The sequence below is a fragment of the Alligator sinensis genome, unplaced genomic scaffold (assembly GCF_000455745.1).
Source record: "Alligator sinensis unplaced genomic scaffold, ASM45574v1 scaffold1277_1, whole genome shotgun sequence".
NCBI classification, from domain to species: domain Eukaryota; kingdom Metazoa; phylum Chordata; order Crocodylia; family Alligatoridae; genus Alligator; species Alligator sinensis.
Window position 1 is genome coordinate 1,451,013 of NW_005842341.1, and position 13,927 is coordinate 1,464,939.

Sequence of the window (13,927 nt, forward strand, 5' to 3'; positions counted from 1 at the left end):
ACCGGTTCTTCACTCTCCCGAGCACATCTTAGGCAACGGGCACACTCCCAGGTGAAGGTTGGGTTTACTGCGCCTGCCGGGTTGACTCTGGCGAGGGACACAGTGTTGAGGGGCCTAAACAGGACCCGCTCATCACTCATTATACACCCGAATGCCGCGGGGTGCAGATACACTTCCCTCTCTCTTGGGGCTCCGTCTTCGGAAGCTCCCTCTTCTCCCTTCAGCGAAAGGCGTCTGCGGATAAACCTCTCACCCATTCCGCCCACCTGGTGGTAAGCGATATGCGCCTCCAGTTCCATAAAGCTTTCTACTGGGCATTTTCCACTGCGCCAAGGGCAGTTCTTAACTAATTCTAGCTCCAGCGTGCCTTCCCCTGATCCCATCCTCGTCGCCATGTCTCAGATGGCCGGAGCCGACTTGAGGTGATTTCGAAATTACTCGGTCATTGGGCGGGCTGGTGAATGGAGAGGCAGACAACGCGTATTGGTTGCAAAAAGCTTTACTTACGCCGCAGGTGGTCCGGTCGCTTAAACAACTACACGAGTTGCTCCAGCTGGCAAGGCTCAGGCCAGCGAATCCGTACACGAGTCAGGCCGGCAGGGAAAGGGTACGTCGAAGGATTGCGCTCAGCGACGGGGAGAAGAATCGATAGGTGATCAGGCTATCGATCAGCTGAGCTGCAAGTCAGGAATCTTTAAAGGCACTCTGCAGCGTGCTCAAAGTTCTCTGACTTGGGCGGAAGTCGCACAGAATTTTATATGGCTAACAAGCCAATCGCTAGCCGCCACGTAGGAATAATTTAGAACTGGCCAATAGTGGGACACAATTTTGCATGCGAATGGCGGGAACTCTCTTGCACCAGGGTTTTCTGTTGCAACAGAAAACTTTTGCTGTGCACAGAGACTCTCATGTGGCGGGAAAATTCCATCGTGCTGAGGCACTAAAATCATTGGGTTGTGACAACAATCAGCTGTTTTTCAGTGCCAGACCCCAAACCACACCAGTCTTGAAGCTGTATTACAAGCTGTGGAGCAATCTGACAATAGCTCAATTGTGTTACTCCATACAATCTAGAGATACTCCTCCCATGAAAGGTCATAACTTTGCTAAGATACGATTGCACTTAGCAAGAGTTTTACCGCTTGAATGTATGTATGACTGCTAGTGTTTTAAATGCAGTTAACACAACCTAAGTGTAATGTGCAATATGGCCATTTGTCAAAAACATCCCTTTACCCTGGCCTGACTTTACTCTTTCAGTGATCCTTTACTAGATGGAACTGAAGTCATCTTAAGTCATGAAAGATGTGACACTGATTCAAAGTTCCATACTAGCTGAGAGTACAAGCCCAAGAAAGAAATTACACAAAAAGAAGATACTCAGCATAACCAGTAAAGCTAAGTGAACCCTTTCAAACTGAGATGTTGGGGAAAGATAGTCGTCATGTGCTGCTAGTCTCACTCGCACCCCTGCTACAGTCCCCACTTTGCATAAATCCATTAGAGACATTTAAAAAGCACAAATAAATTACACCACAAAAACATTTTTGAATAGGAGGATGTTCTTCGTGACAGATTTGTTTGTGCAACGAGTCTGAATACACAATAATATTCCAAAGTGAATGGAAATCGGTGTCTACAGGGTAAATAGAAACCTATGCAGTTTGCTTCTGATGAGAAAGCAGTTGCTAATAGCAACCTTCCCCCTCCCAGTCCTAAAAAGGAAGCTTAAGACAAGATCCAGTGTTTGAAGAGATATCTGCAAAGTTTTCGCGCGCACCGGGGGGGCAGATATGATATATTAGGCTAGTCTAGCCAGGTATTCACATACTGTACATAACCAGCATAGATGCAGAATAAAGATGAAGGTAATAAGCCAAAAAAAGGAATCAAGCCACAGCAGCAGTAAAGCAGCATTAGACACAATGCAAGCACGGGGTGTGCTGAGGCAGAGCCGTACAGCTCTATCCATGTGCAAACCAAAGACAGCATGCCTACCACATGATCAGCAGCCCATGCAGCAGAACACATTACATCATCATCATTGTGCAGAGCTGCAGCTATTACAGAGCCAGCAAGGAACAGTTATACACAAAACACAGCCTGCTTTTTTCTCTCCTTGTGAATAACTCCCTCCCCCCCCCTTCCGAACAAGTCACAAAGCCAGGAAATCCGCAGAATTGTCACCAATCATAGCCATGTTCCCCTCTTTTACAACACTTCCAGGGCTATAAGGACAAAGCAATTAGAATAGGCTGTGTTGTCTCTTTAACAGCATCATTTAACAAACAAAGAACATGATTCCCTTGCCTTTGCCCACTATGTGAGACTGATGCCTACTGTATCCATCTGCAACTACCAGGGCATCTCAGACTGGTGCAGATTTGCAATTATAAAACAACTGTGTGCTCCACTTCAATGGATAAGCAGTACATGGAAGGAAAATAAATAAAAAACAACTGTGTCTAGACTAAGAAGCAGCTTCATATGCCCTTTGAAAAATTCCATCTGCAGAAGACAAGCAGTACCCCTCATCCAGACAAATTCATAAATCACATTTCCAATTTTGTAATCTTCCAGATCTATGTTACATCACAGTGTAAATACTAAAATGTGCTGCACTAGTAACAGAGATTTGCATTTCATTTTTGACAGCAATACAAATGCACATAAATCCTAGCTGAAAAGAACCACTAAATTACTCTTTTGAGACCATACTAACAAAACCATTTAACCTTCACTGTATTTATGTCCTACAACTAACTCTTGGGTCTGTCACATCCAAACTGTTATACATCATCACATACATGCACCTCTGCAAGCTAGGTTTTGAAAAAGAAATTATGAATCCTGCCAATACTGCTGTCTGCTCTCTATAATCCCACTGATTGTACTGTTCCGTGTCAGATAGTAATTTCTGAACTGAGACCTATGTATATGTAACAAGCATTCATATCTTCCCCTCACTTCACTGTACTGAAGATAGACTGCATTTTTCTTCTGGGCCAGGTTCGTTACGTTGGCTGTGACCTACAAAGCCAAAAAAGGACTAGAATACTGTCTAAGAGACTCTACTTGGAGATGCTGTCAGATGCACTCAGCAGAGGTGTGCAACCTCCCTTTATTCACCCCCAGAGTGACAACAGTCATCAGGTAATTACAGATTTGGATCTATGTTACCAGACCTGCACCCCCAAACCCATGATCTAATTCTAAAGCCCTGTTTTTCTAGGCATTAATCGATGGCAATTATGAAGGGACAGAAAAACTTAAGTGAAAAGAGATAGGGTGCTATTTACACATTTGCTGAAAGCTGGATTCCATTCAGTTTGACAGAGGGGGTCATGATCCACTCGTTAAGTGATTTCATTTCTTAGTTCAGAACAACAATATTACTACAATGAAAGACTGCATTTTGCGTCTCAAGTTTCTCTTGACCAGGAGTGTAGCAGCCTAACTGCTGCTGAATTTGGGGGGTTTAGTTGCTGCTAGTGACTCAGATGAACAGCAGAGGGAAGTGGAGGGTGTGTGGAACCTGCATAAACCTCACAGGTTGCAAAGCCATGCCAATACAATGGCTTTGGCAGCCATGGGGATTAGGACTTCTGCTGTCATTCACAAATCAGCCAGCCCACAAGAAGCCCCACAGACTATATCTGACCTGTAGGGCCAAATAAGTTTGACACCTGTAGTACAAATACATTAGATTTTAGACATAAGGCTTGAAATTAGACATGATGCTTTATTTTTGCAATATGCTTCTAAATTCAACATGGCTTGCTAACAGCTTCTGCATATAGGTTAAGGACAGCTTTACACATAGAGTTTCACAATCGCACCTGTTCAATGACCTAGAATTACACAAAGATAAGGGGTTACTAAAGGACATTGAGTTTACCACAGCTTCCCCAACACGCATGCGCCTTCATCTATCCCATAATAAGTTGAGTCTAACTTAAAAGGCCCTGACATCCTGTGGAAACCTAGACATAACGGTAAAATTGTGAAACTGCCAATAGTTGTAAGACACGCTACAGTTCTTTGTTTAGGTAAGCTATAAAAGACCCTCAGACAAAGACTGGGGGTCGGCACTGCTTTGGGTTACTCAACCCCTTTGTCGACCGATTGCGCAATCAATAAACTTGTAATGGACTCAGCCTGAGTGTGACTCCCTCCTTGAGGTGTTTGGGAAAGGCCTCCAGGGGCACGAAACTAGCAATTTGTGCAACAAGAGCCTTTTTAAAAATATGTAAAGTGTTAAAATACTCTGTATTACCTCAGGCTTGAAAGGAAGGAAGCCATAAGCACATGCAGGAATCCTGTCTAGTTCAAGAGAGCCAGTCAATAAGCAGAAGGTTCCTATGTCCCAATCCTACCCCCTGTTACAATCAAAGAGCCTGATTCACAGAGTTAAAGATGAGCAAGGACTATTACATCACTGTCTGACCTGTATGTACATCTCCAGACTATTACATGTTATCCAGTTTCCCATCTGGTGAACCCAACAACTTGTGTTTCACTGAAGTGAATCTTCCAGAAAGTCTCCTGATTTGAAGATATCAAGAAACAGATAAAGCCCACTTCTCTTGCTAGTTAGTTCCCAAATTGAAACAATTCCACTAGTTACAAGATGTGCTTTATTTATCATTTGAATTTGTCTAGCTTCATCTTCCAACCATTAGTTCCTGTTGTGCCTTTCTGTAGGCTCATTAATATCTGATATTTTCTCCCTGTGAAGATACTTAAGCACTGTAACAAAATGAGTTCAATAAGATCAGGACTGATTTTCAGTCTGGCTTTAAAATCATATGTGAAACTTTAAAAGTATGATGTAAAATCCAGCTCTTGTATAAAAGGCACTTCCCTGGAGCATTGTAAACCTTTCAAAAGCAGTCATAACAGCAGCCAGCCTTTCCACAGAAAGCATTCCTTCAGCCCCTCTGCTAAAAGCAGGACGTTTTATCATTTAATTCTGCTTTAAAGGTGGCAAAAAGAGAAGGAAAATGTGTGCGCAGCTTTAGAAATGTCATAATAATTTTTAGTTACCACATCTAGGACCATTCCTCAGGCCAGGCAGGGTGGCACCGACTCTCTTTTTTGGAACCAGATACTCTGAGATCTTTGTATTACTTTGTATAAGTTGATAGTGCCTGGAGGCTTCAAGGGTGATTGAGGCTGCGCTGCACAGTGAGAGACCATTCCTGCCCCCATGGACCCCCTGATAATAGTACAGTATTCCAAAAAGTCTGACAGTAGGTCATGGAGGCATACCTGAGCTAGTCCTATATTAGGTAACACATATACTGGTAAAACTATAGGTATGACAGCTCAAGCTTCATCAGCCCTGCTTGACTCATAAGTATCTATGTACATAACACACTGAAATCTATGCCATTGAAGCTCTGGTGGTATACTGCCAGGCCTGAGGAACACTTACAGATGTGCTACGTAAAGTACTTCCTTTTTGCCACTTTACAAATTAACATTTTTATGTTGTTAGCTGGAGCAGCTGGACTAATACTATGATAATTTTTAAAGGTATCTGAGCTAGGTAATTTTTAACCCATTTATGTCAAGACATCTCTAAACTGTAGTTTAGACATATCCAGTACAGACATGACAAACAAACAAACAACTTCACTTATGTGGTTCCTTGATGTCATACAGCTATCAGTGATATAGCCAGGACTAGAGTGGAAAATTCAGTGCCCTATTCACTAGACTGGTAGAGGCCAACATTTCTGGCAGGTGTGAGACAAGTTAGCCACACACCATCCCCAGGTGCCACTCTGATTTTCTTTCCCTGCCCAATCTGCACACAGTTGCCTCTATGCAGCCACACACAGAGGCTGACTGTGCCACTTGTAGCACCTGTGCTGCATGTTGGCCAGCGCTATACTTAACCATCTGACTTCAACCTGCCTCATCTGAAACTTAATCCACCGTAAATAAACTATAAAGATGTTACTTATATGTCAGTTGTGTCTATCACTTTCAGGTATCATTGGCTTTCAATGCAATTAAAAAACCCTGATTTTTTTTTCCCTGCCAGTTTTCAGCAGTGTTGAGTGCATTACAGAGTAAGTACTCCTGGAAACACCAAGTGTTTAAGCAGTCTGGTATCTCTAGAAACAGTTTGGGAGTTGGGGCTAGCTTGTACTTCCTGGTGTGGCAGAACAGGAAAAAGACCTGAGTCACCAGTCTCTTCTACAGAGGAGTATTAATACATACACCTCGTCTCTGCAGACAGTTTTTTATGTACGTCCCTGTGCATGAAAAAGAATTATCTGCACCACACTGCTCAACTTTTCTTTTCTTTTTTTTTAATGTCAGACAGGTTTTGTATTTGGAGTATCTTGGTTTTTTGGTTCCCTTCTGGAACACTTGAGGCATGTCCTGACAAGCTCACATTTGTGGTTTGCAGTGCCTCAAAGTAGTTTTGAGTACTGGCACAAATATGCAGTGGGACAGCTGTGTGCCACTGCTATTTGTTCAATGAGAGATGCATGCCCCTACATGTGTGCACTTGTCAGGATGTGCCCTTGCAGTAGAATTTGCATTTAGCACATGCAGCTCCAGCTGAATTACTGGGAGCTGATTCTGGAACTCTGCATAATCCATCACTTCAACAATCAGGCCCCATCTCTCTCACTCTGGGCAACCACCAGGAGGAATTTCTTTGATTATGGGATGACAAGGGACTATGGGACCATTTACTACAAGTTAAAAGAAGTCAGGGATTTACTTCCATTGCCTCATCATAACAGCTTATGTCTATGCTCTTAGTCCATAGTAGATGAAAGTGTTTTTTTTCAGGACTAAACTACCACAGTTTAGTTTTATCCATCCCTGAGAGAGAAAGCTACTAGTAAATCCCCATCCCCTCTTCCCTCATAGTAGCTTGTGAACATGCTCTTTGTTGAATTTTGGCCTAAATGACACCTGGGAGTTCTACCCAAGACAGGAGTTAGCATCAGAACCAGGAATAGGAACCTGATTGCCAAACCTGTGCTTTACCCACAACATCTTCCTTTCTGATTAGTCAGTTACATCTTATATAAAAGTCATTCTCAGCCATTTCCACAAGAATTACTTTCTGGATTTCCAATTATGAATATTTCAAGTTTTTGAACAATTGGCCAACATTTTTCCCTTTAAGATGTAGAGAGGGGAAATGACCCTGTTACATGCCACATCAGCAAACATAGGTGGCTTGATGGTTAATTTGCAACTAGCTTTCCAATCTCTGTTCTAGTTCAGTAATGAGTGCAAATCAAAGGTCAAAAGGTTTATCTTTACATTTCCCTTCATTATACATCATTTGTACAGATTACTCCTAACAGTAATAGCAGGGAAGACCAGTACAGGAATTGCCAACAAATTGAGGACATCATTTAAAAGGCATACCCTGACCTGTGCCAAGAATACCCCACATACTTTTAAATGACAGCCTGTAGCATATCCATCTACTGTGAACTCCGATCACCATTATCCAGTTTTGCCTCCCAACTTCCCTCTTTGTTGTGGCTTTTTGGATGCCCATGTGCATGGCACAAGTAACGAAAAGATGGTTTTGGGCCCCAAGAATGTATTTCACTCTTACTGCACCAATTCAATGCAAGTCAACAATAATGTACTCAAGAGAAGACACATATCACTCTAAGGGTGCCACGTCAGTACAGGGGGAACAGTAATTTTAGTTGCTAACCAGCTTGTTTTGCAAATTTTATTTGACAATACAGAGAAAGCAACTCCCTGCCTGGAAAACTGACATTAGTGTCACCGCGGGAGTATTAAAGACCACAGTGGGGGGATATGTAAGCTGCTGACAGTAAAATAATCATCATTAACAGATGATGCCATTGTTTAGAAATACTGATTATTATCGCAGGAAGATTTAAAATTTAAATGCAGCTATATGTAGTGAAACTGCAAAACTGTTCCCCTTTCCAACTAATTTCTTCCAATAACTCCTTACGCCTACGTATTTTCATTCACAGATCTTAAAGCATACTTGAAGGCTGGATCCTGGCAGGTGTCCTTATCCTCATTTTATGGATAACCAGGACAGAGGGGAAGTGACTTGTCCTTGTCTACCCATCCAATGAATAGAAGAGCTAGGACGAGAACCCAGAACCTTGGACTCCTGTGCTCTTGCAGAGTGCAGGAAATCTATTTCTACACTTTGTACTTTGTGCTCCACAGCACCTTTTACCTGAGGATCACGTTAATGAATCACTCCCCCTTCTAAGTGGCTATTTTGTACTTTTTTCAATGTGAAAACTGAGACATAGAAAGGGAAGTAATTTGCCCAAAGTCACTCCATCAATGCTAAACTTGTACTTTTATTCCCCCTGCTTGTGATATGATGATATAACTGCAATATCATTCACTATGGCAGAAAGAATTAGGAAATCATTAGCTGTGATTTGTCAAGATTTTAGGTACATAACGCTCAAAACAATAGTTCTTTACTTCTTTTTCCTTTTGAAGTCCTACACCACATTTGAGCAGTTAGAAAAAACATTTCAGATTGCTATGAGGCACTACATATGTGCAAGGAGGTAAACAAATGCTGAACATGCTGAAGCACAAGTGAAATAAAATATGATCTGCAAATGGTCCGCCTGAATGAGAGTGAGGTAATTCCATCCATATACCTGTTGTATTATTTATTATCACTGGCTATTAAGAAATACTAATTTTCCAGGTCCAGAATTGAGTCTTTCAAGACAAACTGTAAGGCAGAAATGAAAACTGAACTAAACCCAGAAATCCCATTAATAAAACTTAGTCTGGTATTCAGTAACATTCCTGGGTGGTAACTGTCCCTCTGAGTGCACTGAAGACATCTCAAAATGCACTGTTTTACGTTGTTGGTGATATCAAAGTCCCCATTTAAATCCTAGAATAAGCAAATATACTCTGGCATGAATACATGATTCAGAATAATTGGTGTGGTTGGTTGAGACACTGGGTGCATCTACACATTCATTAATGTACCACAGTTAATGCGTATTAAGTTTATTACTTGGTTAACCAAGTATTAATTGAATGTGCAGAAACTCACACTATTGCACAATAGTGCCAGTGCATGCTTTTTAGTGGTGCTCACTGTGCAGTAGCCTAATACTACTGCACAGTAGCATATTAGCATGGTTTTTGCCCAGTGTGCTACTACACAGTGTTATTAGGCTACTGCACAGTAAGCACCTACAGTGTAGACGTGCCCACTGATTCCATATCTGAGGAATGCTATCCACGGTTCTCCACATTTTACTGATTGCATCCCACAATGACACATTCGGGGCATCACTAGCAAGTGCACAGGGCAGTGGAGACTTAACATTTAACTTGGCTTTGTTTAGTTTGGATTAACAGTAAACAAAGTCTAGATTCTCCCCAGATATTTTTCTCCACAGAACCAACTTTTGTTCTCATCCTGATCCCCACATTCAGCCAACTCTGCCCCCACAGTCTTGATCGCCCCTCAGGACTGTTTTTCCTCCCACTTGTAAATCCTTGAACTTTCTGCTGAGTAAGAAAGTCTACTCCTGCATCTGACAAGAATTATTCCTCTGGTCATTTAGTGTCTGAGGATCTTGTCTTTGGGTCTTGTTGGATGGGACATTTAGTATGTGTTTCATCTAGATTGTCGTAAGCAAGCATGACTTCGATGAGTTAGAAATTTTTCTGAGCAGTCTCTCTGTAATGTTTACTAAGATGTGGACAGGTCTGGGGTTGGATATGCAGTTGTCAAACAGCTGTTTGTCAATCCCTGCCCTCACACAGCACCAGAGCTCCAGAGCTAGTGAGGACTGCTCATATCTCTGTGGGGCAGTCCCAAGATAGCTGAATATGTTACTTTAGACCATCTGGAGATATTCCTGAAAAAAGTACTAAGTCTGCTGAAATGCAATGGCACTTGTTAGACTGCTTGAACATGAAGGCACTGGCATTTTAAGTGCAGTTAACACATCCTAACTGCAACATGAACAAGGCCCTTAATCTACCCTTGAATTTACCTTTGAAAGAGCAAGAGCAAGTGAGGCCCCCGCTGGAAAGTGTGATGCACTACAGCATTGCTCTAAAAGCTAAGAGGAACCTAAAACTAAAGTTACAATTCAGAACTAGAGGCTGCTTGCAGACATTAACCCCCCAAACTCCCCAAAACCCTGAATTTTACCGGAAAAAGCAGCACGGTCCCTATATAGATCAGATGCGTCCTGCTATAGATAGCAGGACACACTGCATATTAGTATATTTAATAATCATAAATGTTGCCTTTGTTGTCGTGTGTTCCTTTTTTATTAAGCATGTTGCAGAGAGAGAGAGAGAAATAAGAGAAAGAGGAGAGAGACAGGGAGAGAAAGAGGTAAAGAGAAAGAAAAAAGAGGAGAGAGAGAAAGAAAAAGGAGAGCAAAGAGCCAGACGCATACACACACAGAACCAGACACACTCACACACACCCCACATGTGAACAAACACAGAGAACCAGAACACACCAAGAACAAACACACACATCCAGAACCAGACACGTGTGCACACAGACACACAGAACCAGATGAGCGGGCGCACAGAGCCAGGCTGCTAGGCCACTGGACAAAGTCCAACCCAACAATGCCCTGGGCCCACTGGAGCCCCTGTGCTTCCCTGGCTGCACAGGCTGCAGCGTGGCCAGTGGAGGTGGAATCTGCCCATCGGCCCAACCACCCACCCCCTCCAAACAGCTAAGGCCCTAAGATGTCAGGATCATTCAGGACATCTAAACCGTTATCCCCAGAGAGGCTGGGAAAGCACATGATGGCACATCCCCACCACGCTCCCTCCACCCTGGTGCCAAGGCAGCAGGCGTAGGGGGGCATCAAGGAGTGTTTTTTCCCCAGGAAAGGAAACCAGACTGGCTCTGGAATGACAGCACTGGCTATGCGTAACACCCCACTGGGTCCAGGGCACTGCTCTGGGGTCAGGCCAGTGCAGCAGGGGAGGGGAGAGCTGGGCTGGAGCCAGGGGAGTCTGGCCTTGTATTCTGAAGGGACTAAGGCAGTAAGCCAGAGCCTCTACAAGGGCTCCTGGGGCATGACTCTGGCCCCAGGGAACAAATCCCACCTCACCCTAAGCTGCAACGCACAGAGGCACAGGGGAGCAGGGGACTTGCCCATGGCCATGCAGGATGGCAGTGGCATAGCTGAGGCCACTGGTTTAGGGTCCCAGTAGGAGGCTGGAACAGCCCCAAGCCGCATTGTCCCTGAGCAGCAGCCACGTGGCTCTGCCCAGCATCTCTGAGAGCTTAGGTCCAAGGAGGGAAGCTCGTTCCTTCCAAATACGATGCCCAGAGGCTAGATCACCTCAGATCCAACTCCCAGCACTCCCTGGTTCTCTGGAGGGGCCAGATCTGGATCTCCAGAGTGACCAAGCTGCTCAAAACATGGAAGCAATGCTCCTGTCTCAGCCTCACAGCTGTGAGCCCAGAGTCTCTGGGACTGGAACCGACCAAATGATAAGGTCAGGAATAAGGTTTCTGGGCTCTGGGCAGCTGCAGCCGGGAGGCTGCAATCAGGTGCGCGGGGCTCCGGCATCAGCCCTGTACCGGCGCATGCACGCATGCCTTGGAGTGGACGGCAGGGAGGCATAGCAGCATGGGCTGGGGGGGGGAGTGTGGGGGCTGCACTGCCCCATTGTTTGCTTTGAGATGCATATCCAGTCGCCACCAGCATGGAGCTGATGCCGGAGCTGTGGAGCCTGGCGCAGCTGTTTGCAGTCTGCCTGCTTGCTGCCTGCTGCAGCTGCCCAGAGCCCAGGCTGGCTACAAAAAGCTGAGCCAGGCTCTGGAGCCCAGTCATCAGCTCTGTGATGGGAGTAGGGGAGAGACCAGGGTTTCCCTGCCTCAAGACCCTCCCCCACCGTTCGCTCTGAGGCGCGCACGCATGTGCTGGTGCAGAGCTGGTGCCGGAGCCCAGCGCAGCTGTTTGCAGCCTCCTGGCTGCAGCCAGCCCCAGCTCTGGGGAGCTGCTGCCAGTCATGGAGCCTGGGGCTGCTTGCAGCAGGGCTTGCAGCCTCTCAGCTGCCTACTGAGAGCAGCTCTGTGGCTGGCAGCAGCTACCCAGAGCTGGGGCTGGCCATGGTGTGCCAAGCAAAATGGCCTTGCGTGCCATGCTTGGCACACATGCCGGGGGTTGCTGACCCCTGCACTAGCACTACTGTGCAGTATTGTGAGTTACGTACATTGAATCAGTACTTGGTTAACCAAGTAATAAACTTAACATGCAGTAACTACAGTGCATTAATGAACATATAGACATACCTAGTGTCTCAGCCAGTCATGCTAGTTATTCTGAACCATGTATTCATGCCAGAGTAGATATGCTTATTCTAGAATTTAAATGTAAATGGTTTACCAGGCTACTTTGCAGTGGGGATACTGTGCTCTCAGGTACAGAGTTGTAACTAGATCTTGAGATGAGGATTTTGAAGACTGGAGCCAAGAACCACAAAATTAGGTGCAAAAAAGGTTATGACATCTGTTTACAACAGAGGTGCCAGATCCGGCCCCTGGTGCAGTGTCATCCAGGCTGTGGGGCTCCGCATGGATCTGAGGAGACCCCTGGGCTGTGACCTTGCACTCTCGATTAGGACACAGGACTGCATGGAGTCCAATCCTGATGCATGGGACCCAATCCAGGCCGCAGACTGGTCCTGTCCCATTCATATGACCTGTGGGGCCAAAACCATGAACACCATTGGTTTACAGTACTCATAGGGAAATGTGAGGTACTGTATACAAAAATGATACAGGGGAGGTAGGGAAAAAACTAGTGCCTATATACACCCAGCTTAGTGCAGGAACTTTTTTACCTGGTGAAATGGAAGTATAAAACAAACTGGCTGTGCCTTCATCAATCCTTTCCATGTAAAAAATATGACAGTCAAAAAGACATTAAAAATGTTCAAGTTTTGTTTTTACCTTTTGGACTCCAGGTTCTGCACCCTTCCTCTATCTCCTTGCTGGGAAGCCTCTGGCAGACTTTGGAGGGTGACGAATGCTATGACATGTATCTGTAACATCTTTCTACAAAACAGAGGGGTTGGCTTTCTGCTACTGTTTATGCTGGATAAAAACATTTGTGCCTTCTTTATAAGCCTCTCTCTTCTTCCCTACCTTTACGTTTAGGGTCTGGGCTGGAGGGTCTGTGTTATATACTGCAGAGCAGGGCAGGAAAATGATGGGGTTGGGAATGTGAGAGAGGGAGAGAGAATAGATGAGGAAGGTGTGGGTGGGTGTGTGAGCGAGCTGTGCCTCTACACTTGCCTACCACCATGGCTCTCAGCATCTTTAGACTGGATGCCCCCCATATCAGGCTTAAGGCCCCACCGTAATTTTTGTGAATTGTATGTTGCCCTGATTCAAAACCAACTCATTTATGTCTGACAGGGCTCATGGTTTTGCAGGGCTGAGCAGGGGCCTGAGCCTGCATCCATCTGCTGCTTTCCTCACACCCTGTGGCACCCTTCAGGGACCTGGCCGCAGCCCGGTTGGGAGCCACTGGCCTAGCCAGAAGGCTGCTGTGTAGCATTAGTGAGAGGCCAGTGACCCTTATCCCTGGTTCCCAAGGGTTAGTGCGGCCTGTCAGGAGCACCTGCCCAGCCTCTGCGTGTGTGCGTACATATGTGTGCGTGCGTGCATGTGCACGCGCACGCGGGGGCTGTGCATGTCAGGAGCACCTGCCAGCCCGTGGGGGGGGCATACTTGGGGCTGAGTGTGCCTGTGGGGGAAGCGTGTTTGGTGCAGGGTGCGCATGCGCGGAACCAAGCGCGCGTGCGTGTGGTGGGGGTTTGAGACGGTTGGAGCGGCGCACAGACTGCCCCTCAGCCGTTGTGGGGGCGGGGCAGCGCGCTCCCTGTGGGGTGGGGACCCCCGCGGCTCCCG